This window comes from Saimiri boliviensis, chromosome 8, assembly GCF_048565385.1.
Source record: "Saimiri boliviensis isolate mSaiBol1 chromosome 8, mSaiBol1.pri, whole genome shotgun sequence".
In the NCBI taxonomy this organism is placed as follows: domain Eukaryota; kingdom Metazoa; phylum Chordata; class Mammalia; order Primates; family Cebidae; genus Saimiri; species Saimiri boliviensis.
The window spans coordinates 47244003-47267803 of NC_133456.1; the positions used below are offsets into that span (position 1 = coordinate 47244003).

At 34.0% G+C, this 23801-nt stretch overlaps 1 long non-coding RNA gene across 6 annotated transcripts in view; it reads left to right on the forward strand.

The window, feature by feature from the left end:
• The window catches only part of LOC141585374 (uncharacterized), a 363384-nt gene that overhangs the window by 131866 nt on the left and 207717 nt on the right, over positions 1-23801 (forward strand). For 4 of the 6 annotated variants that reach the window (XR_012518794.1, XR_012518792.1, XR_012518789.1 and 1 more), the window contains exon 1: positions 19381-22319. This is a non-coding gene — a long non-coding RNA (uncharacterized LOC141585374). Of the gene's footprint in view, positions 1-19380; positions 22320-23801 lie in introns of those variants that run through there. The other 2 variants (XR_012518790.1, XR_012518791.1) reach the window with 2 other exon arrangements.

Here is a 23801-nt window from a genome sequence, read left to right on the forward strand (position 1 = left end):
AATTGGATCTAAGTTTCTAAACTTTGTAATTCTGAGTTATGAGTGGAAGTTGATTTTAACAGTCACCAGAACGTACAATTCTGGAATCATTTATTCAATCTTTGTTTTCTGGTAATAAATTCATCTCATGGCTCAGTTCATTGATTAAACAGTATAAATAAAACTTACAAGTATTAATTACATTACAGTAATTAATTACAGGCTACAGTAATCAAAACAGCATGGTACTGGTACCAAAACAGAGATATAGACCAATGGAACAGAACAGAGGCCTCACAGGAAATACAACATACCCACAACCATCTGATCTTCGACAAACCTGACAAAAACAAGCAATGGGGAAAGGACTCCCTGTTTAATAAATGGTGTTGGGAAAACTGGCTAGCCATGTGCAGAAAGCAGAAACAGGACCCCTTCCTGACACCTTACACCAAAATTAACTCCAGATGGATTAAAGACTTAAAAGTCAGACCTAATACCATAAAAACCTTAGAAGAAAATCTAGGCAAAACCATTCAGGACATAGGTGTAGGCAAGGACTTCATGACCAAAGCGCCAAAAGCAATGGCAATAAAAGCCAAAATAGACAAATGGGACCTAATCAAACTCCACAGCTTCTGCACGGCAAAAGAAACAGTCAGTAGAGTGAATCGGCAACCAACAGAATGGGAAAACATTTTTGCAGCCTACCCATCTGACAAGGGGCTGATATCCAGAATTTACAAAGAACTAAAGCAGATCTACAAGAAAAAAACAAACAAGCCCATTCAAAAATGGGCAAAGGATATGAACAGATACTTTACAAAAGAAGACATACAGGAGGCCAACAAACATATGAAAAAATGCTCATCATCACTGGTCATCAGAGAAATGCAAATCAAAACCACATTGAGATACCATCTCACACCAGTTAGAATGGCGATCATTAAAAAATCGGGAAACAACAGATGCTGGAGAGGATGTGGAGAAATAGGAACACTTTTACACTGTTGGTGGGAATGTAAATTAATTCAACCATTGTGGAAGACAGTGTGACGATTCCTCAAGGACCTAAAAATAGAAATCCCATTTGACCCAGCAATCCCATTACTGGGTATATATCCAAAGGATTATAAATCATTCTACTACAAGGACACGTGCACACGAATGTTCATTGCAGCACTGTTTACAACAGCAAAGACCTGGAACCAACCCAAATGCCCAACGATGATAGACTGGATAGGGAAAATGTGGTACATATACACCATGGAATATTACGCAGCCATCAAAAATGATGAGTTCACGTCCTTTGTAGGGACATGGATGAACTTGGAAACCATCATTCTCAGCAAACTGACACAAGAGCAGAAAATCAAACACCGTATATTCTCACTCATAGGCGGGTGTTGACCAATGAGAACACATGGACACAGGGAGGGGAGCACTACACACTGGGGTCCGTTGGGGGGAAATAGGGGAGGGGCGGGGGGGTGGGGAGGTGGGAAGAGATAGCATGGGGAGAAATGACAGATACAGGTGAGGGGACGGAAGGCAGCAAACCACACTGCCATGTGTGTACCTATGCAACAATCTTGCATGTTCATCACCTGTACCCCAAAACCTAAAATGCAATAAAAACAAACAAACAAAAAACAAATATTAATTACACCCCCCCATGACAGACCTTTCTGCACCTCTCTGCATATAGTATAAAATTAGTCAACAAAATAGGCGTTAACTAAAATAAGAATATTGGTGTGTTTGTGCTAAGTCAATCAATTTGAGACTTCTGTCACAATGCACCCTACAACACGGACACTGAAACTTCTTCAACGCACATTGCAACTTCACAGTGAACTTTTAAATTTCGAAAGATGAAATCATGTGTCTGAATTGACCTTGCTGTCTCTGCTTTCTCTGCTTTTTTCCTATGCTTTCTATGCCACTCCTTTTGTGTGTGTGTGTGTGTGGTATTCCAAAACATCTTTAAAACTGTGCTGTTAGAGATAGGGCTGTTTGTATGGTACACTCATAAAACTACAGTTTATGATATGTAACCACGGATTCCATCGTTTTATTCCTGCTCTTAGTTTTTGATTAAGAATAGCTCAAATTTTAATATCTTCTATATTCTCTATAACTGTGAAAAAGGCATTGCAAGATAATATCTATGGGAAAGAAGTTTCTGAAACTTAATGATATATAAAGCTCAATATAACTGTGTGGTACTTTTTATGTAAATACAATTTTTTAAATACATAACTCTTCTGACAGATTCTCTTATAAAGCTATGTTGATAGTGAAAATGACCCCAGATTAGCTTGTTCCTCATTCATCAAGAGCAGTGAAAAAGCCAGCTGGTAGATGTTATATAATATTTATCTTTTCCTGTTAGGTTACAGGAAAAGTAGTTTATGTGGCACAAAGATCCACCCAAACTTTATTCATGAGTCTGCCATCCTATCATTATTAACAGAAGCATTCTCACCTTTCCTGTAAGACTCCTGACATGTAGTTCACAAAATACAATTTTAGAGAACACCCAAATGTCTGAAATTATCTGTATGAAAACTTAGACATGAAGATGCAATAAATTTGTCCTTGGTCATAAAGTCTATCAAAGGGAAGACTGGAATTTGAACGAAAACATCTTGATACAGATGTTCATATATATGGTTTACTGCTCCTCTAATTTACAGCACTCATAAAAACTTATCACTTCTCTTATAAACTTATTGCTAGTTTTAAATAAACAACAGAGTTGTAGCCTGTCCAATGTACAGACAAAACAAAAATATTAGTCTAGATATGAGATAAATTCTCATATTATCAACTCAAGCATAAGCCTGCCTAGTAATGCTTCTTCAACAGTGTTTAAATTCTAGGCCACCCCAACCCTAGCCAATCTATCTTGGATACCTCCTTTCTGTTCCCTGTAGTTCCCTAGATTTTTCTCACTCAAAACAGGGATAAATTAACAACAAATGTAACTTTCTATTTTAGACTGAGAACTCCTTGAGTCTATTGATTATGTTGTAGCATTGTATCCCCATTATGTGGAATATTCTGTGCCACCTATTAGCCATGAATACGTATTGATAATGGCATGAATAAGAATATTCCAGAGTCACCACAATTATAAATATATTTGGAAAACTTTGTGGAGTGGAAGAATCCAGGAGCGGTGGACACCAAGGCCCCAGAATCTTGGGAAAATTGGGGCATAAGGAAAGAAGGGAGCGGAGTCTATTTCTGTAAGGACAAGACAGTCATCAGATAACCAGCAGAGGGTTTTAGAATAGAGAAATAGAGAAAAATCCCCTAAATTTTTAGGTGTGGGACTTGAGACGGAAATCAGCCCCTCACAGAGACTCCAGAGTTGGGAAGCTGAGAAAAATAGGCCATAGGTATCAATCAGAATCTGGCACATTGAAGGCAAATGCATGTATGAGAGACTCTCCCAGAACTTCTACATGACAACTCTTCATTTACCTGAAGGATATGAACGCTAAAATAGGAAACTGGCCAAATCTGTGTTTGTATACACAGTATCCTTTTTATTTATATAGTTATTTTTTTGCTTTTGTGAATCAGATCCACTCAGGCACTTTCTTCTTTCACACATTCTCCCATCGTTTAACTGGCTCCAAACGTTACATAGCTGCAATGTGACTTTGAATTGGAAGATGGGTTATTTTCTAACTCATGCCTAACCTACAGTGAACAAAAATTCTGATAGTTCATGACAAATTGGAATATGTGCCAGCTTTTGCTGTGGTTACATACTGATCTTTAAATAAGGGACGTGATACTAAAGAAAGTGAATTTAAGTGAAAGGGAAAAATTCTCTGATTCTTGTTACCTTTGTGTTATAAAAAAATGCATTGGCACTTGGAACATATATGAATTAGGAAAATGTCTCAGTATCTTCGGTCTTACCTACATCGTTAATATAGTAAATTGAAATCATATGCTTTTGATAATAATGTTGATTAATTTTTCTCCATGTTAATAATGACAACCAACATGATTAATTCATTATTTTAGTAATGCAAGGAGAGACAAAACTGATAAATATTGATCTAATCTGAATCTTCAGAACTCAAAGCTAGTTTTATGAGTAGGAAGAGGGAAAAGCTATTTTTTGATATAATTTATCCATTCACACAGCAGTGTGAATAATTGATATTATTTGTTTTCAAATGTTAAACTATAAAGAGCTACGACTAAACTGAATATAATAAAATCTTAAGACAACCATAACTGAAAGGACTAATGGAATAAAAATAAACTTGACCAAACACAATTTCAAGTAAGGCTAGACTTGAACATATTGCAGAAAGAATATCTTAAAGATCTAATCTTTACAGTGTATACTGAAGCTCTGTTATTTTACATTTTCTGTCTCCAACACAGACAGCAGTACCTTCATATATTATCTCCATAAAGAAAGCTCTTCTAACCTTGTTGTAGTCTGTAGAGAAAAATTTGAATTTTGACAAGACTAATGAAGAAAGTTACCTGGACAAAATCCTGGATGCACAAATTACCACCCTTGTGACTGATTTAACTGAGTTGGTGTCTCAGCTCTAAAATCTGAATTTCTTCCTTGTTCCCAGAATAAATATTGCTCTTTAGCCTTCTGTTGAATTCTTTCCACCCAAGGCTTTATGGAATTCTCTGAAGTCTTTTAAAAGTATTTTGGAAATGTAAGCCTGTTATACTGCAACATATCACATTCTTAGCAAGAAATGTTGAACAAAATAATAACATTTAAATGTCTAGGTTTGAGAGATACAAGTAGACATAAGGCAGTAGATGTTGAGATTAGATAGTGTCATATTTAATTTTTGTAGTAATGATGTGACAAAACACAAAGATTATTTTGTTTAACAATTGACCTACTTAACTTTATATACTATTGCAAGTAATTTATATTTTAGTTGCATTCTCCTCCTGTTACCACATTTAATAGTCAGGCAATAAATGTAATATACATTATGATGCTGAGGAATAAAATATGAATTTGTGGGGAGAAACATGTTTCTTCTGCTTTTTTTCATATTGCTCTACTTTAGATTATTTTTTATTCTCCCTGGAGTAGGTATGCTTCTGCTGATTATTTATTGGTCTATGGTATATTGCTATATTTTTAAAACTCCTAGAAGTCTCCAATGCATCCCTCCAAGAGTGCTTTAATAAATATAATTCTTGGAGTAGTAAACAAAATCAAGTATCCGGAGGACTTGGCAACAGGTTGAAATTGCTTTGGTATAAGTCTATCAGGGCATAGGGTCACACATGCAAATTAGGTCACATGAAGTGCCCTGAGTATTCCACGGCTCCCCAAGGTAGATTTACAAACTAAACTCTAATAGATAGTGACCCTGGGTTAATTACGTAAAACATGTAATCTATTTATATTTTGTCAGTGTATCTAGGTGCCTGAAATGTGAATTTAAAAAACAAGAGCTTACCTAGAGTAAAATATAAAAAATCCAGATATTTCCCTTATTGTTGCATTTGATCCAGGGAACCTCATATATAAAAAAGTATAGGATCACTTATCCAGTAATTTTTTATCCCAAAACTTTATATTAAACAAGAATACATAAAAATCCAAGTAACAGTAAACATCACTGATAATTCTACGACTCAAAGGCAATGGATTTTAATATCTTGCTATATCATCTTCCTAACTTATTTTTCAAAGCAAATAATTAAAATCAAATGTATAACTATATACTTTGTCTTATTTAAACAACCTTGTGATACAGATTTTAGTATCAGTTTATGAAGTCAATATAGTAAGTAGTTACGATGATGGATTTTGAAGCCCAACTGCCTGGGGTTTCATCTCGGCTTTGCTATTTAGAAAAATATGTGAACTTAGACAAGTTATTTAACTTTTCTATAACTAAAGTTAAAAAAAAAAACTGAAATTATCTAGCATATTTCTTGTAGAGTTCTTGTAAGTTTTCAATGAGTTAACAGAAATAAAGTGCTTAGATTAATACCGAACATGTCAGTAACCCTATAAAAATGTTAGCTACAATTATTAAATGTCTGTATATTATTTTACAGTATAATACCAAATAAACTGTCCTATTGTTTTCTAAAGTTGACATTTTTTCAGTATTTTATAAATAAAAACTTCTGAAAAACCTTTTTTTTAAAAAAGTATAACTAGTAGAATGATTTTCTTTGAATATAGTCATACATGTGAAATGATTTAGCCAAATACAGAATTTAAAGATGGTTCATATATTTTGACAGATTCTTCCCACCCCAGGAAGATAGCACAGTTTACAAAAGTAATTTATCATCATTGAGTAATACACATACTTATTTATTTTAATGGTATCGTACTGTTCATTTTAATTTGAAAGTCTTTCACTTTTATTACCTGCTAAATAGAGTTCATATTTATGTGTTTATAATTTTCTACAGGTGGAATTTTCTTTTTCCCAGATTCATATGGTGATATTCCTACCCTCAGTTTCTTAGAATGAGACCTTATTGAAAAATGATGTTATTGCCTAAATACTTAGTTAAGTCTGGATGAGGTCATACTGAAGTAAGGCGGGTCCCTAATCCAATATGACTGGTATTCTTACACAAAAGCAAAATTTGGATACACACACCTTCCACCACCATACACACACAGAACATCATATGAATATAAAGGCAAAAATCAAAGTGATTCAGCAGAAACCAAAGAAAAATATTGCCAGCAAACAGCCAGAATCTAGAAAGGAAGCATGGAACAGAGTTCTATATAGCCCTCAAAAGGAATCAGTCTTGCCTGCACCTTGATCTTGGACATAACGGCTTCTAGAACTAAGAAACAATGAATTTCTGTTGTTCTAAACCACCCAGTTTGCCTACTTTGCTAGGATAGCCTCAGCATATCATAAACTATACCTATAGATGTTTCTTCTTTGACAAAAACACTGTGAATTCTTTCCCTGTTCATAGGTCAGGCTTCCTATGCTTTTCTTTTGTATTTACTTTGCTTTCTTACATAGCAGTGAGTCATATCCCTTTGTAATGTATAACCTGGCACTATATCTAGAATAATTTTTGGACCAACTCTTCCTGCTTCTTCTTTTCAATTTTCTATTCTGGTTTCAATTAAGTTGAGTTTCAATTACTGTACTCTTACAAAGTAGAATATATTACCTGGGAGGACTAGATTTTTCATTTATTTCTCCCCTTTCAGAATTTTCATACTATTCTCATCTATTTCTATTTTCTTAGTTTTCTTGTGATTTTTTTATTTTAATTAGTAATTGTGTTTCAAATTTGATTATTTAGTCTGGGGTGTTTATACTAGATACTCCCTTTCCTGAAAGGGAGGTAGGATTAGAAACAAAAGTCAAAAGGAAATTATTTTATTACATTAACTTTCACACAAAAGAAAAATTAATTTCATGATCATATTACAGTTTGACAGTAGTGACAACCACATCTGAATTTAAAGTGAGATTATAATATAACTTTGAGAGAAAACCTCAGTGGTTTAAAATGAGTGGTTAAAAAATAAACTATCTACTTACATTTTCAGAATGCACAGAAATTTAAATTAGTTACAAATGGATGCAATTTTTCCTTATCTTAAAGTATTTAAAAACTACATGCCAGTCAGTTCCTTATTCCCTGTGTCTTTCACCTATGTGCCTGACATGAGATTTAAAATTTATCACTCTATTTAGTGACTGAGTTTTTATTCCTTCTCATTAAGAGCATTTTCTGTTTGACTTCAGTTTGAAGGAATGAATGACAGAATCTGTGATTTGCTTAAGAGATAAATCAGTCTTAATCCATTTTTGTATAATCCCTTAGGCCTTGGAAAAGTAATCCTGATTTCTGTTGAACTACAAGGGGTTTGATTTTGAGTGGGTTTATTATGAAGGGTAGATGTGTTACATTTGACTCTCCTTTATGATTTCAAGTGATTAATTGAAATGTGAAACTGAACCTACAGCTTATTTGTGAAACATACTTAAAACTGAGCTTGGATTGTCAAGGAAATTTTTCTAATAAAAATCAGTTTTAAATAGTAAATATACAAAAGAGCAACCATTCAAATGGCATTCAACGTGTAATTGTTTTCAACAGAAGTCCAAATCAAAGATCAATCAATCTATAACTTACAAAAGTGAGGATTTTACAAGAAGTTCCATACCATGCATGATACTTATTTTTTAAATACATGTCCTGCTGAAAATACTAAAAGTCAACATTTCAACAGAGTATTTCTTTTTCCTAGGATTGGGTGCCCAATTTCTTTCTAAAGCTTGTAGTTTTTTAGCTAGATATGATCTAATGAAACCAGGCTTTTTCCCCTCTCTCTCTAATAAAAAGTATATCCATTCTATATACAGTGATATATTATGTTCAATATAAGACCTGAGAGAACAAATGTTCACCATCAAAAAGTCAGTGAACCAGATTGGTTTATGTAGCTGTTCCAAACCAATTTTACTAGAAAACTGCAGACTGCAGTGTATGGTGATTTTTTTTTTAATCTGGTGTGTGTTTTTTATCCTTTGGTTTTATTATGTTTTCCATTTTGGCTTCTATTTTAATACCCTTCAAAAATGTATTTAGATGGAATCTCATGATGACCGATAGATATAAAGAAGAGTGTTTGAATTCTTTTTTCTTTAGTTTTGAAAAAAATTGTCTGGTGACCCACTGTATTGTTATATAACTTGTTAAAGTTCATAGGCCCCTTCATCCTTTTAAGGGAAATATAAATAAGATACTTATATTACTCCAATTGTCAATTTATTTGTTTCATGCAATAATAATCTGGATGGCTGTAAGTAGAGGAATAACTGAGATTAAATTAAGTAATTGGGGTTTTTCCCATTAATACAAATACATGGTATAAGCCAAGGAGAACACTGCTGCAGTTTCTGGTGGTTTAGGAATCTGCTTTTTATAGTAACAGAACTATTATATCCTTTTATAATAATACAATAGAATAAGAGCCAGTGTGTTGTGCCGTCATACATCATGAGTGATAGAAGTAATATGGATATGGACAGAGAAATATTCTCAACCTGTTCTTATGCAGACATAGCATGACTTTATTTCTGGTCACTTTGCCTTAATTTCTAGCTACCTGTCTCCAAAGTATCTTCCACGTTATTGAACTTCATCAGTTTTCCAATCTGAATCTCTGTTAGCTAGTGGAGGCTGCTGATACGGCAAATGAGATTTTGATTATTTTAGATAATCAGACAACTGAATCTACAAAATTGTTCCATTCAACAAGGCAATCACTAAGATGGCAATGGCCACATCAACCAGCTTAAATACTTACTAAAGCCAAGGAATGAGGCTGAGTGGTTTGGTTTCTGCCAGTGGTTTGGTAACCCTGGCAGTCCCAAAAGTACTGTACGTATGGATTTTTATGATGCTGTCTGGATGGAGGATCCCTTACTCCTAGTGTATCCATTATGATAGTGTTTTCACTGAGGCCAGATCTTGAGTGCTTTTCACATGTTTTTTTTTTTTTTTTTTTTTTTTTTTGAGATGGAGTCTTGCTCTGTAGCCCAGGCTGGAGTGCAGTGGCACAATCTTGGCTCTCTGCAACCTCTGCCTCCCAGGTCCCAATTCAAACAATTATCCTGCCTTAGCTTCCCAAGTTGCTGGGATTACAGGCACACACCACCATCCCCACCTAATTTTTTGATTGTTAGTAGAGATGAGGTTTCACCATGTTGGACAGACTGTTCTTGAACTCCTGGCCTCATGATCTGCCTGCCTCGGCCTCCCAAAGTGCTGGGATTACAGGTTTGAGACACCGCCCTTGGCGTTCACCTGTTTTTAACTGTAGAAATGATAGCGCAGAAGACTTGTAATCACATGTGTGTGTAAAGTCAGGCTACCTAATATAAGGTCAATTTTCAAGAATGCCACATGGTTTCTTGGCATCTAAAATATTATACTCACTTCAGAATCTACCACGTTGGCAAGATTGATCAGTTGTAGTTCTGTATTTGAAAACATTCAGTGATTCTCTTCAGTCACTTTATCACAGCATCTCTATTACTGAATTGCTTTTTTTAAAAAGTGTCTATTTGCTTTATTATATGTTTTTCAGCAGTTTTCCACAAGGAAATGATGAGTGCTCTGTTACCTGAATTTTCCAAATACATACAATGATTGTGGATTATGTTTTAAGGACGATTTTACTTGGAATACAATTCTTAAGCCCCCCACTCCCACTTTCCTTAAACTTTGGTGGAGAGCATTTTATTCTCTTCTGTGCTGATATAGAAAAGGCTTAGTTCATTTTAAGTTTTTCTTTTTCTACATGCCTTACTTTCTCTGCCGCAGACCACTTAACTTTTAATTCATCCTAAAAATACAGTAAATTTGTCCATATATATGCTTCGGTTGATTATTGGGCAGGTTTTTTTTTTTTCTAGTATACTTCTGTGCCCTTTCTGTACACAAATCACTTTTTTTCTTTTAGAAAAGTTTTACTATATTATAATTTGGAGGGTTTTAACAATTCCTTTGTTTTCTTTTACAGGATCACCACAGGTAAGCTGTATTACATTTGTCTGTCTTTCTTAAACATTATCTTTATAATTATTTTATAATCACTGTTACTTCCCATTGTATTCTCTCTCTGTGATTTATTCATCTAGCCTCATGTCATTAGCTGTTTTTTCACTCTTTTTTCTATTGTTGTTGCTTTAATGTTTATCATTGTATTTTTATCTTCTATATGTACAAAATATGCCTGTTTTCTTCTCAGATATTTTTTGTCTTAGAATATCTTTCATGAAACCTAGACTCTCTTAGAGAGATCTTGTTGCTTGTGAGCTGTGACGAAGCAGATAAATTTCTTTAATATCTTCCTCCATTTCTTGAGTAATTTCTCTGATGATTCAGCCATTGCTTGTGTTGCTTGATCTCCCATGTGGTAATAGGTAAACAGGGTTTCTTTTTTAATCCCTAGTCATATGGAATAAGAAAAACCAATTATTTTTTAAAGAAAAGTTTGAAAGGGGAGAAAAGGAGTGAGCTGATGTCATCTGCAGAGACAATTCTGGCTTTATTTGTAACCCTTAGAAAACCTTTTCTGTTTCCTCCGACTGCTTCTCCTATCTTCGGTATTCCAAGGGTTTGCTTTGGGTCACAGCAAACACTTTTTTCACAGTTTGTTCCATTGCTGTTTAGCTGCTGCAGGATGACATACAACACAGCTGGCTCCACTGGGAGCAACGATTACCTAGCAAACACACACACGCACACACACAGGCACACACGCACACACACGCGCATGCACACGCACATCCACAGGCACACACACACGCACACGCACACACGCACATGCACACACACAGGCACACACGCACACGCACACAGGCGTGCACACACAGGCACACACGCGCACACATGCACACACACAGGCACACACACGCACGCACACACACACGCACACATACACACACATGCACATGCACACATGCACACACACGCACAGGCACACACGCACACGCACACACACACACATGCACGCACACACATGCACACACACATGCACTGCACATGCACATCGACAGGCGCACACACACGCACATGCACACACGCACACACGCACACGTGCACACACATGCACATGCACATCCACAGGCACACACACACGCACATGCACACACACGCACATGCACACATGCACACACACGCACACGCACACACGCACACACACGCACACATGCACACACACATGCACATGCACATGCACATCCACAGGCACACACACGCACAGGCACACACGCACACACACATGCATACACATGCACAGGCACACACGCACACACACGCACACGTACACACACGCACGCACACGCACACACATGCACACACGCACACATGCACTTTTTACTTATATATGTCTACTTTTACTTTTTACATATATATATAATCTAAACAATAAGAAATTACATTTTCTACTATTTAATTACTGTTTTATACTGCCTCTCTCTGCCCGTCCACCCAATGTCCCATGGTCATGAAGCCCGCATGGTATATGAGGATTATTTGTGGAAGTCTCATAACAATGCCGTGAAGACAGAGTAATTCCTGCAGCCATGAGGTCCTCCAAACTCTCTCCTCAGTGGCCCTTTTCATTGTCCTTGGTGCTCCTCTAGCTTTTATTCATTCTGTTTCAGCCACATTGGCCTTCTTCCTGTTTTCGCACACCCACAGGATGCCTCTGATCGAGGCATTTTCTGTTCTCTCTTTTCTCAGCTGTTCACATGGCTCACTCTCCTACTCTTTCAGATCTTTATTTAAATGTGACTTTCTCAGTGAGGTCTTCCCTGGTCCTCCTATTTAAAGCTGCTATTTGTCACATCCCTTTCTCACCAACACCACATAAACTTCCATCTCTCTATATCTTGGTATTCTTCTTCTTTGTAGTAGTTAAGTCCTTCTAATATATATTTTTTAAGGTATCTGATTCTGATCGATTGAATTTATGATGTTTGGTTCATTGCTACCATCTAAATGTTTTCCTTACACCTAATAGACACTCAATACATATTTTTTAATGAAAGAATAGAGAAAGAGCAATTAATAAAATAAATTTATTCATTGATGATTAAATACAATGCTAATATTGAAAAGATGAACACATAGAGTTGACTTTTTTTCTTCAAGGATAAGCTCTTTATTTGCCTTTTTACGTTATAATATCAATCACAATCTGCTAAAATGCAGCTACCTGAAATTATCAAGATTACTAATTGACACAGACTTAATACATTGTTCCTTGAACAGAATATTATGTCCTGTCCTGTCTCTTCCGGTTTCATTGAAGTATATATAGAAAGTAGAGATAAGGATTTGTAAATCTGATTCTTGTGTAACACCTTAATTCAAATATTAACAGTTTAATAATAACAACAGTCAACATTTGGTTTGCATTTATTATGTAGGAACAAGGTACTGAGATTTTACATGTATCCCTGTAATATGTGTATCACTATTATAAGGCTGAAGAAATTGAAACTGAGAGAAGCAAAATCGCTTGATCAAGTTTGTATACCTAGCAAATAGCAAAGCCAAATAAAAACTCTGGGAATCCTGACTACAATGTCCATACTTCTAAACTCTTCAGAAATTATCTTTAAAAATTAATACCAGTAAAAATGAAATATTTCCATAGTAACTAAAATCATAGAAGTTCATGAAATAGAGGTACCCAATAAATTATTACAAAGACGATTTTTCTAATGGCAGACACATTCTTCTAATAATTAAGTGTATCTAAAAGGAATTGACATTATTTTAGTATTATTTTATATATCTAATAAATGTAAAGAAAATGTAATGAAGTTTTTCACTTTGTCAGTTGATAACAAACACATTCTGTACTACACCTTTTAGTCAAGCATTATTAGATCAGTGCTGAAGAAGATGTTATCAGCCACTGCAAGCACCTACGTAACTATGAAAGGTTATTTCTGAATTCTTGTTAAATATGTGTCCAGTTATTGCCAATATTTTCTCAGAATAATTTATTGGTTTGCTGTTTATATTTTCAATATCTTGTTTGAGCTAAATTCCCATAACTAAACATTAATATTCTGCCCAATGCCAGATTTTCAAAGTGTATTTTAAACTAAAAAAAAAAAAAAAAGCTTCTTAAGATTTTTCATGTCATCAAATTATAATTTACAAGGGATGTCTACATAGCCTCTCTTCCAGAGGCTTCCCATTCATTCATATATCAAGCAATACTAAGTGACTTTACTTCACATGATATGCCATAATGTTACACATCTGTGCAATTTTACATTTCTTCTCTAACAATACGTTTTCACCCAGTTCTAGGAGGCAAATTCCTCTTCATGCTTTGTGCAGAAAATTTGCTCTTATAATAGCATCAAAGCTGACCATGTTTTAGTGACTTGAAAAGCTAAACATTCTTCTATAAGTAGAGTCACTCCAATATTAAAACCTCTGAGAAGAGGAGCAATGTTTGTCTCGTTTTGCATCCCTAGAGTCTTAACATAGTATTTGGATTGTGCTAGGCAATCAATAACCACTTATTAAATCAAAATTTAGTTTCTATAGCTTTATAATTTTTTATATTAAAATATTCTTCTTTTGGGATGTTTATACTTCTGGAAAACTTTATCACTAGAGTTGGACAAGTTGTTACTGATAAATTTATATGTGTCTTTATCACAGTTCAGCTTTTTGTAATTGGTTTTTGGGAATAAATACAAGTAAAGCAGAAAAATAATTTTATTTTTAATATTGTTTCTCATGCCTCTGTGGGCAAAACAATAAGAAGATCAAATCACAATTTTCAATAACGTTTTTATTAGAAAAAATAACAATTTTATTGGGATTTATAATCATCTGTAGCAATGCAACTGAATGAGATTTATTATAGTTCATTGCCACATCTCTCTAACAACATTTATGTTAATTTTGAAAGCAAAATGCAATTTTGTTGAAAGAAAATACTTGCATGACATACTAACTTTTCTTAACTTATATAAAAGATTTAATGGCACAATGAAAGTTGAAGGTATTAGTAAATGTCAATTTACACATACAAAACTAAAAGCATTAGTATTTTTCCCATGTGAGTGATGACTACAGAAATACTGGTTGTGAGATGGTGCTTATAATAAAAATCAAATTAATTTCATAATAAACCATTACTCAATAATTGTAAGACTCATCTATACGCCACATAGCTTCTATTATTTTGACCCACTTAATTAACTTCAACATTGAATTTTATTTCCTTCTGAGTAATGTACTGGACATCATACAGAACTCTATAAGCAAGGCATTTTTTAGCCCTCACAATGCTTATAATCTAAGAGTACAAAAAATTCAAATGCAAGTATTAGTAGATGCTATTAAAACAATTCAAAAACAAAAACTTTTTAAAAGATGGAAAACATAATTATTATAATTAATTACTATAAATGTTTGAGGTTAAATGATAGAAATTACATATTCATCATCCAGTAAACTATTAAAATTAGAATACACTATGTATTTTAACTACAAATTTTTAAATAAGCAGCATAAATATTGATAACTATATCTAATTTTTAAAGACATAGGTAAGATTTTTTATGAATTCAGCTTTCTAATGTGTGTTATGGAATTTTTATAGTCATAATATGTGAACTTGCATAGTAAAACAGACAAAATTAATAAAAATATTTACATATCTAATTTAGTGCTTATGTAGAAAATTGTAGCTTCTCAAATCTATGATTTACCAGATATTATTGCTAAAGTCCAGTATAAATAATCCATTTGAGTTCCTCTTTTAGCTTTTGATCTATTTTTGTTTGATTGTCTTGTATTTTAGTGAGTTGATTTAACAAAAACTATGAAATCATCAAAACTAAAAGTCACATATGCTTATACCACAAATCCTGAAAGTAGTATGCTAATGGCTAAAATATGGCCTTAATTTTCTTTATAAAAAATTCCTAATGCCTTATATTACAGGTAACCTCAAATATCCTCATTTTTTTTAGCTTTCTCAGAAAGGAACAATTTGAGAATTCCAGTTTTAGGCAACATTGCTAACTAACATAATGTGGGCAAATATTTTATCCTAAGCAAAATTACTGCATAAAATATAACCAACAATAAAGCAACCATAAAATACATTATGGAGCTCACCAGTAATAAGAAAGGTAATCTCTATTTGCAGTAAACGAAAAAGAACTAAAAAAACCAGAATGATTAGCGTTTAAACTACTAAATACATGTTCTAGTAATGTGTTGGCCACAGTAGCCCGAGGTTTTTGGGTTTTATGCCTACTTGAAAGCAGAACAAGCTGTGCATCATGGGCATCTTAATGAAGGCAGAAGTCCTAAAGTTAAATGCATTTAGTGTGAGTGTGGTTACAATGTGTTGTCCAGCAGGCTAGGGAGGTAGCAAGGAAGCTTTGGATCCAGAAAACTGAATCGCCCTGGGAAAGGAAAATCCTGATCTATGCCTCTTACATGTCTGATGATCACGTTCACTTTTCCTAATGCGTTTAAGAAACCATAAGCCAAGAAATTAACATAAGATTTATTCAGGAACTACGGATATCGGTGAAGATCTTGCAGACTCAACTTAAGACTATAAAGATATATCTGGCCTTGTTATATAAAACATACCAAACAGAATAGTGCCACTAAAAATGAGCTCACATATGCACGCACACGATCATATAGAGACAAATTTACCATGAAAAAGAATCGTTAGTAAAAAAGGTAACAGGAAAGTGACACAAGCAATTAGGATAATAAAATAGCAAAATAAATGGCAACATTGTGTTTACGTGATTAACAACTAAGATGAAAAAAACAAGTAATTTTGGGGGAAAACAGAAAAATTACTATTAAATTTATCTATTTAAAATAGGCTAGAAAAACTTATATAAATGAAATAAGGAGAGGAAGAATGTAATCACAATAAATACACTGAAGAACATACAACTGAAAAGCATGTAAATTTGAATAACATTTGATGAAATAATAGACAATGCCATTAAGAGAAAGAAAAAATATGCAAAACATCAAATATTGGTTAAAGTGATTGGAGAACATAATGAAGCAGTTCAACAGGATTTAAAAAGAAATTCTAGAAGCAAAGTATTCTAAAAATTGTGGAAAATCAATAATAAAAAAGATGGTGAAAAACTTTTCAAAATTTAAAATATATGCAAATTTTCAGATTCAAAAATACTAAAAGCTTCTAGCAGATTAAAATTTTACAAACATCAGATTAAACATACAAAACATCAAAAGAAAAAAGGAAATCTTAAAATCAAATTGAAATTGAGGACTATATATGAAAGACCAACACTTATAAAGAAGAAATTAATTTTCATTCCAACAATAAATGCTAAAGTTTAGATACTATTATAATTAAATTCAAAGAGCAGATAACTGTTATCATAAATCCTTTAAGCAATTAAACTATTACTCAAGAGGATAAAATAAAACTATTTCTAAATAACCACTGAAAATTTTCAAATTAAATCTTGACTGAAAGAACTGCAAGATAATATCCTCTAAGTTTTAAGCAACAACAGCAAAAATTACCCAGAATAATTAAGTGAAAAATTGGGAAATAAAGCCAGAAAAAATAAAGAAATATATAAAAATATAACAAAATATAAATAAGTATTGCCTGTATAAAGCAACTGCAATAGTAATAAATTTGTAGGAAGAGCATAATTACTAAAGACAAGAAAAAATTACAATGTTAAGACATGAGGGAATATTCAGACAAAGCATTCTAAAGATGTGTTGTTAAGGAAATGTATATAAATATTGATTATCTTGGAATATATTTGTTTAGGCATAATAAATATTTCAGAGTGACCCCTAAAGGAAGAAACATAAAATATAATATTTTCAAATCAATAGAGGTAAGAAAAGATAAGTAGAGACCTTAATAAAATATAAAACAGAACATAAAAAAATACACTCATAGTAAATGGATAATAAACAAAAACATTAAATAAGATTGTATAAATGAATCAAATATGTCAACAAACACACACACACACACACACACACACACACACACACACACACAAATAAATAAATGAAGAAATTTGACCACTTAGAAAATAAAGATTTTTAAGAATAATAAAATGGGTATATGCAATTTAAAGGAGTTACACCTGAAAAAAAACTAAGACAGAAAGGTAGAAAGTAAAGAAATTGAGAAACATGATGTTAAAAACTAAGGGGAAAAATGCAATTAGCTGTATTAAGAATGCACGAAAACAAACATTAAGTAAAAATAATTTTTTCAGAATAAAAAATAGTAATAAAAAACACATCAGAGTGTCTTATATTTATCTGGTAATATGACATGAATTTGATACTCTAAAAATACATTAAGAAAATCAGAGAATTACAATAAGAATGTGCAAATCCACCTCCACTAAAAGCTGATTTTTATAAATCTCTCAGTGATAGTTCAAACAGACTGGAAGAATAATTGAAGTATAGAAAACGTGAACATCAATCTTCCTCAAATAGACAGATAGAATATTGCACCCCATACTAAATGAAGGTACATTCTTTTCAAGCACACACAGAACATTTGTAAAAATTGCCAATGAACTGAACTACAATAGGAGGCTCAGAAAATACCAGTCAATACCACAGAGATGGCATTCTCTGATCCCAGTGCAAGAGCAAAAAGATTACATCAAAATCTTTTTATTTGGAAATATCAGCACATGTTTCTAAGTAAGTAATTGGCAATGGAAATCATAATTGAAGTATTAGGTTGGTGCAAAAGTAATTGTGGGTTTTGCCACTACTTCTAATGGCAAAACCCACAATTATTTCTGTACCAAGCAAATGAAATAAGTAATTAGAATGAAAGAACATGAAAGCACTGTACATTCATACAGAGAATAAGTGAAAGCTAACTTTGAGGGAAACTCATAGCATTATATTTGTAAATTACAAAATAAAGAACAGTTTAAGCATTTAGCTCACGTAGTTAGAAAAAGAACAAAAAAAATTAAAAAATAGAATGATGGATATAAGAATATAAAAGTTAGAACTAATAAAATAAGAGTAGTTAAAATAGGAGAAAATTGTTAAGACCGTAATCTGTATGTTTAGGAAGGATAATAAAAAAAATGGTCTAAAATTCTGGCTAAGAATGGGAGAAAATATAGCTAGGCAAAAATAAGATTGAAATGATAGCATAATGACAGAGTAGAAAAAAATAAATTATGTAAACAACGTTATGCTTATAGTAATAAAAAGGTAAACAATTGTCGGAAGAATTTGTCAAAACATTTTTAATTATAAATAAAATAATATAAAGAAAGCAAATGGTAATTAAAAATCTAATCACAAGAATATAGTTGTTTTTTCAGATAAGTTATATCAAACATTCAAGAAACATACCAAAGGCTGGGTGCAGTGACTCACCCCTGTAATCCCAACACTTTGGGAGGCTGAGGTAGATGGATCATTTGAGGTCAAGAGCTCAAGACCAGCCTGACATGGTGAAATCCTGTCTCTACCAAAAATATAAAAATTAGCCAGGTGTGGCAGTGTGTGCCTGTAATCTCAGCTACTCAGGAGGCTGAGTCAGGAGAATCGCTTGAACCCAGGAGGTGGAGGTTGCAGTGAGCTGAGTTGGCACCATTGCACTCCAGCCTGGGCAACAAGAACAAAACTCTGTCTCGAAAAAGAGAGAAAGAAAGAAACACCAAACAGTAGTGTATTTTATGAATACATATTTATATTATAATATATAAAGAAGTAATGAAATTAATGTATTAAACTCTATTTCTGAGAAGGAAATAGCACATGAAGAGATAAAGGATGATGCTTTAGCTATAGTGTGAATGTTTTATTTCCTAAAAAGAGAAAAATAGATATCTAAAAATATGAAAATGTTTGTATAGCTTTAATCTTTGTGTTGAGTATGAGAGTGTATTTTCATTATGTTTTTCTGTAATTAGTGCTTAAAGACTTTATCTCAAAGGAAATATTTTAAAATAGAAGGAAACAGAATAGAGTGTAACTAGGAATACATAGGTTTATATCAGCAAAATACTTAAGAAAATGTTAAGCAAGGTATTTAACAGTAGTCTCCAAGATTCAAAGTACCATGTTTCTCCTTAACATGGCTGATGATCAGCTGGAACAAAAATACGTTTTGCAAAGAAGCTCAGATTTTTAGATGTTCCGGCAGGCAAAGAGAAAGAGAGTTTTTGTTTATCTCTCCCCGTCTCTCAGGCATTGCGTTTTCTATAAGCTTGACATGAATGACATTTCATCTTCACTCTACGTCCATAGTGAGATAATGTACCCAATATGCAGGAACTGCATGGCCCAGAATAAGATAAGTAGTCTGCTTAATTTCATACAATAGGTAATTGGTAGAAGAGGAATTTGAAATCACACCTGTTTAACCCCCAAATGTGTATCACTTTCACTACAGCTTAGTAACAACTTATTCAAGATAGTGATAGAGAATACTAACCACTATTACGTACGTTTTATGCACTAAATTAACTGTGTGTATAATATCTCAATTAATTATCAAACTCTGTTAGCTTTATCCTCTCAGTTTACACATAAGGAATTTTAGGTTTACAGAGATCAGAAAAATTTCTGACTGTGCCAGTATCAGTGTGCCTCAGTGAAGCCAATGCCTGTGATATTAAACACTCCATTAACTCTCTACTAAAGGGATGTAGAATTTGGTTTTAGGTGAGACAGACCCAGATTTTATGTATTTGCCTCACACAAGACAGTATTGTGTTATTCCACAGGGAGGTGCCATGGTTGAAGCCCTATGCATGGAAACACTATGTGCAACTTGGCGCTACGAAGTGGGTGAAGCAGTGTTTCACACGAACCATTTAACTTCTGTCTGACTGCCCTTTACCTCAAGTCCTACTACCAAACTCTGATTTACAGCTGACAGAAACAGTGGCAGCTTTAATTAAGTAATGTCATGTTTTATTTCTTTACAAAGATCTGTGTTATGTTAATGAAACAGGACGTGCTGTCAAATGGAATGAACACCAGATCATGTTCCATCTAAAGACCTGAGTTCCTTCCGTCTTCACTGCATATAGGAAATCTCAGACAGAAGGTGCTCAGTCTCATTGAATATCGGCTTCCTCATTGTTAATGTGTTAACTGAACCCATAAGGTGTATATGAAAGACCTACTGTAAACAGCAGACTACCATACTAAGGTTAGTTACCGTAATCCCCTTTAGAAGACATTGTTTGTTTTTATTTCTTAATCTCCCTTCGAGGATTGCCATAGTTCCTCTGCCTTTTCCCCACTATGAAATTCTTATTTTTAAATTAAAAGAGGGGTAGAACTAAACTGGTATCTTCAGCACGTAGCAATTGTCTTTTCCATATTCTGTTTCATTAACCATCAGAAAATCAATTTCAAAAGTTCAGCCGTTAGACTTGATAGAAATGGGCTGCAGAGTTGGAGAACAAGTTAGAAGCCATATTTGGGAAATATTGGAGAAAGTGTTGGAAATTGTGAAACAGACAGCGTTAGGAGAGAAGCTGAAAGAAGAGAAAAGAAAGGAGGACGTGGCAGAACTGATGAGAGGAGACCAGAGCAGAGCAGAGGAGAAAAGCAGCAAAGGGCAACAGTGGGGATTCCATATAATTACATGGTTTTAGAAGGGAGAAGAACTTAAAAAGATGGCAGAAAAAATAAGCAACTGGAAAGTTAAGATGAGAATAAAGAGGAGATAATTGTATCAATCAAATAATATCAATATAATATAAACAGCAACCAAATATTGTGGATCTAATATGGGCTGTGCTGCTTAATGCACATATTTAGTTGATCATGAGAACATGTAAGGCCAGTTAAGCAGGGGTCATTAGACTGGCACTGATTTACTCAGTGTGGCTGGAACAACAGGGCCACGTACTACAAACCGAACACAATGAGTTTGCTGAAATATCTCAGAGAAGAGAATGCAGATTATATGCTTCAACTAGGGAAACAGTAAGATTTCAAAACTAACAAAAATAAAATTTTCAAGTATTTAGTTAGTATTTTTGTAGCAGTTATATGATTGCTCTAGGAGAGATACAACCATAACTTTTGCAGTTATTTCTAAATGTTTATAAATGAAAAGCAACATGACTATTGGATTTTCCTGGTAATAGCCACCTGCTACTAAAGGTCCAATGAACCTGCAGAAATGTAATCAACTCTCAAAGACTCAATATCCATCACCATTTTCTGCCTCCCCATCTTATACTTCTGTAAAATATCATTTTAGAGTTAGTACTTATAAAAGTGCATGCAACACATGTATTCAAGAAAATTATGACAAACAGGAATTTCCAAATCCTTGCCTTAATTTATGACTTCTCCCTTCAGATCTCTGACAAACAAACCAGGCCAGATTAGCACCGTATTTCTAGGTGGAAATCCAGTCTCCAATATAAAATCACAGTAAACTAAGCAGAACTAATCGAGATTTTCTTTCTTCCCAAACAATGTAGACCTGACAGATTATATACAAAGTAAGCCTTTCTTTTGGTATAGTTCTCTGTAAATAACCCAAACCTGAATCCAATGTTATTTTATTACCTATCCTGAGGAAAATATAAATGAGAAGATTCCTCAGAAAAAGAAAACCAAACCCGGTGCTTAGTGCAGAGCTCACCTGAGACTTTCCTTTTTTCTTAGGCACATTCGTTGGGATCCCAAACCCAGAAGAAAGTTTGTGAAGTGCAACCATGCTCAGGCTTTTCCATCATCAACTCCTTGTAGAGCTCCAGCCCCTTAAGGTAAAGTTATCAGGTTAGGGCACCAAATACGGCTCTGACTTGTCTCAGCCAGCGTTTCAGACCTATGAGTCCAAAAAAGGAAAAGTGAGAGAAGGAAAAAGATGTTCATTCCAGCAAAGAAAAAAAAAAAAGTTTCATACCATATTTCTCGAAGCTTTGATTAATCTTCCTGAGCTGTGATTATTAATTCCTACAAAAGCTCAAAGCCCTGTAATTAGAGTACCTTAAATTATTCTGGCATTTGGCCAATTTAGATTTGCGGTTCCAATCTATAGTCATGACAAAGGGCCAAAATAGGGCAAATGCTTCCCTGCTTGAAGATCTCAACAAGATTGTGTGCGATTAAAGGGAATATGACTTTCTAACAGATGTGTTAATAAATTACTGTAGTCTATAATTTTCCTGAACGCTCCCACTCTCCTAAAAACCCTGTGCGGTGATGTCATGGTCGCTAAAACTTTCAACTCGAGATACATTTGCACTTCTGCGAATGCTCTATATTTCTCCTTGTCAGCTACCTAGATATTCTAAATGAGTTATAAAGGTTAAAGATGGTTTCGTCTTTTTTTTTTCTCCTTTAGGCTGAGAGAACAAGAAGTGAAATAGGTAGAATTATGACTCCTTCAGTTAATTTTTTTTCCCTTTTTAACAGTGGTCTCTGAAGATCTTCCAGTGCCTCTGACAAACTCTCAAAGAAGTGGGATTTCATGTCAAAATAGTAACTGCTGAGAGCTGGAGTATGTCAGGTGCAGATGGTTTATAGCTGTTGGCTCTCAAGAAGATCTTGGTCTTTTGCCCACAGTACAATGAAAAGCTACAGGTTCTAGACAAAAGCACCAAGTTTTGTTACATTCCAAGCTAGAAGCAGTTTGAAATTCACAAGATAATCCTAACCCAAGTTCATTCCCTTCCAAATGTTTAATATAACCAAGTTTAAGTTTTTGTATTTTTAAATACAAAACTAATGCAAATGGGAAGGCATTTGGAAGCTGGAACAGTGCAGGCTTATGCACTTGTGCATGGGTGTGTGTATGTGGGGGGGTGTGTGTGTGTGTGTTTGCTCAAGTCAGTGGTTGTTGAATGGCGACAGACAGCAGCTACAGCATGAGGAGTGTAAATTGCTATCTTGGAAGATTTGAATCAATGAATGTGGAGATACCCTCAGATTTGATGGTGTTTTCATGAGTTAGAAACCAGAAATGATCCCTTTGCTCAAGACGAGGTCAGCATAAACAGTGTCAGTGAGTGATAGAAGAAAAAAGATGCTCGAGGGCCCACTCCTGAGAGAGACTCAATGATCTGGATTGGAGTCAAGCCAGACATCATAAGCACTAATTGTTGGTAATGTGAGACTCAGGAATCAAACAAAGTGAATTATTGTTTCTATAATTTGGTTGTAAATATTATAGTTAGTATTAGAGGAACTGCTTTGGAAGGATACAAGAATGGGTGTATAAGAAGTCATATGTAGAGAAGAAAAGG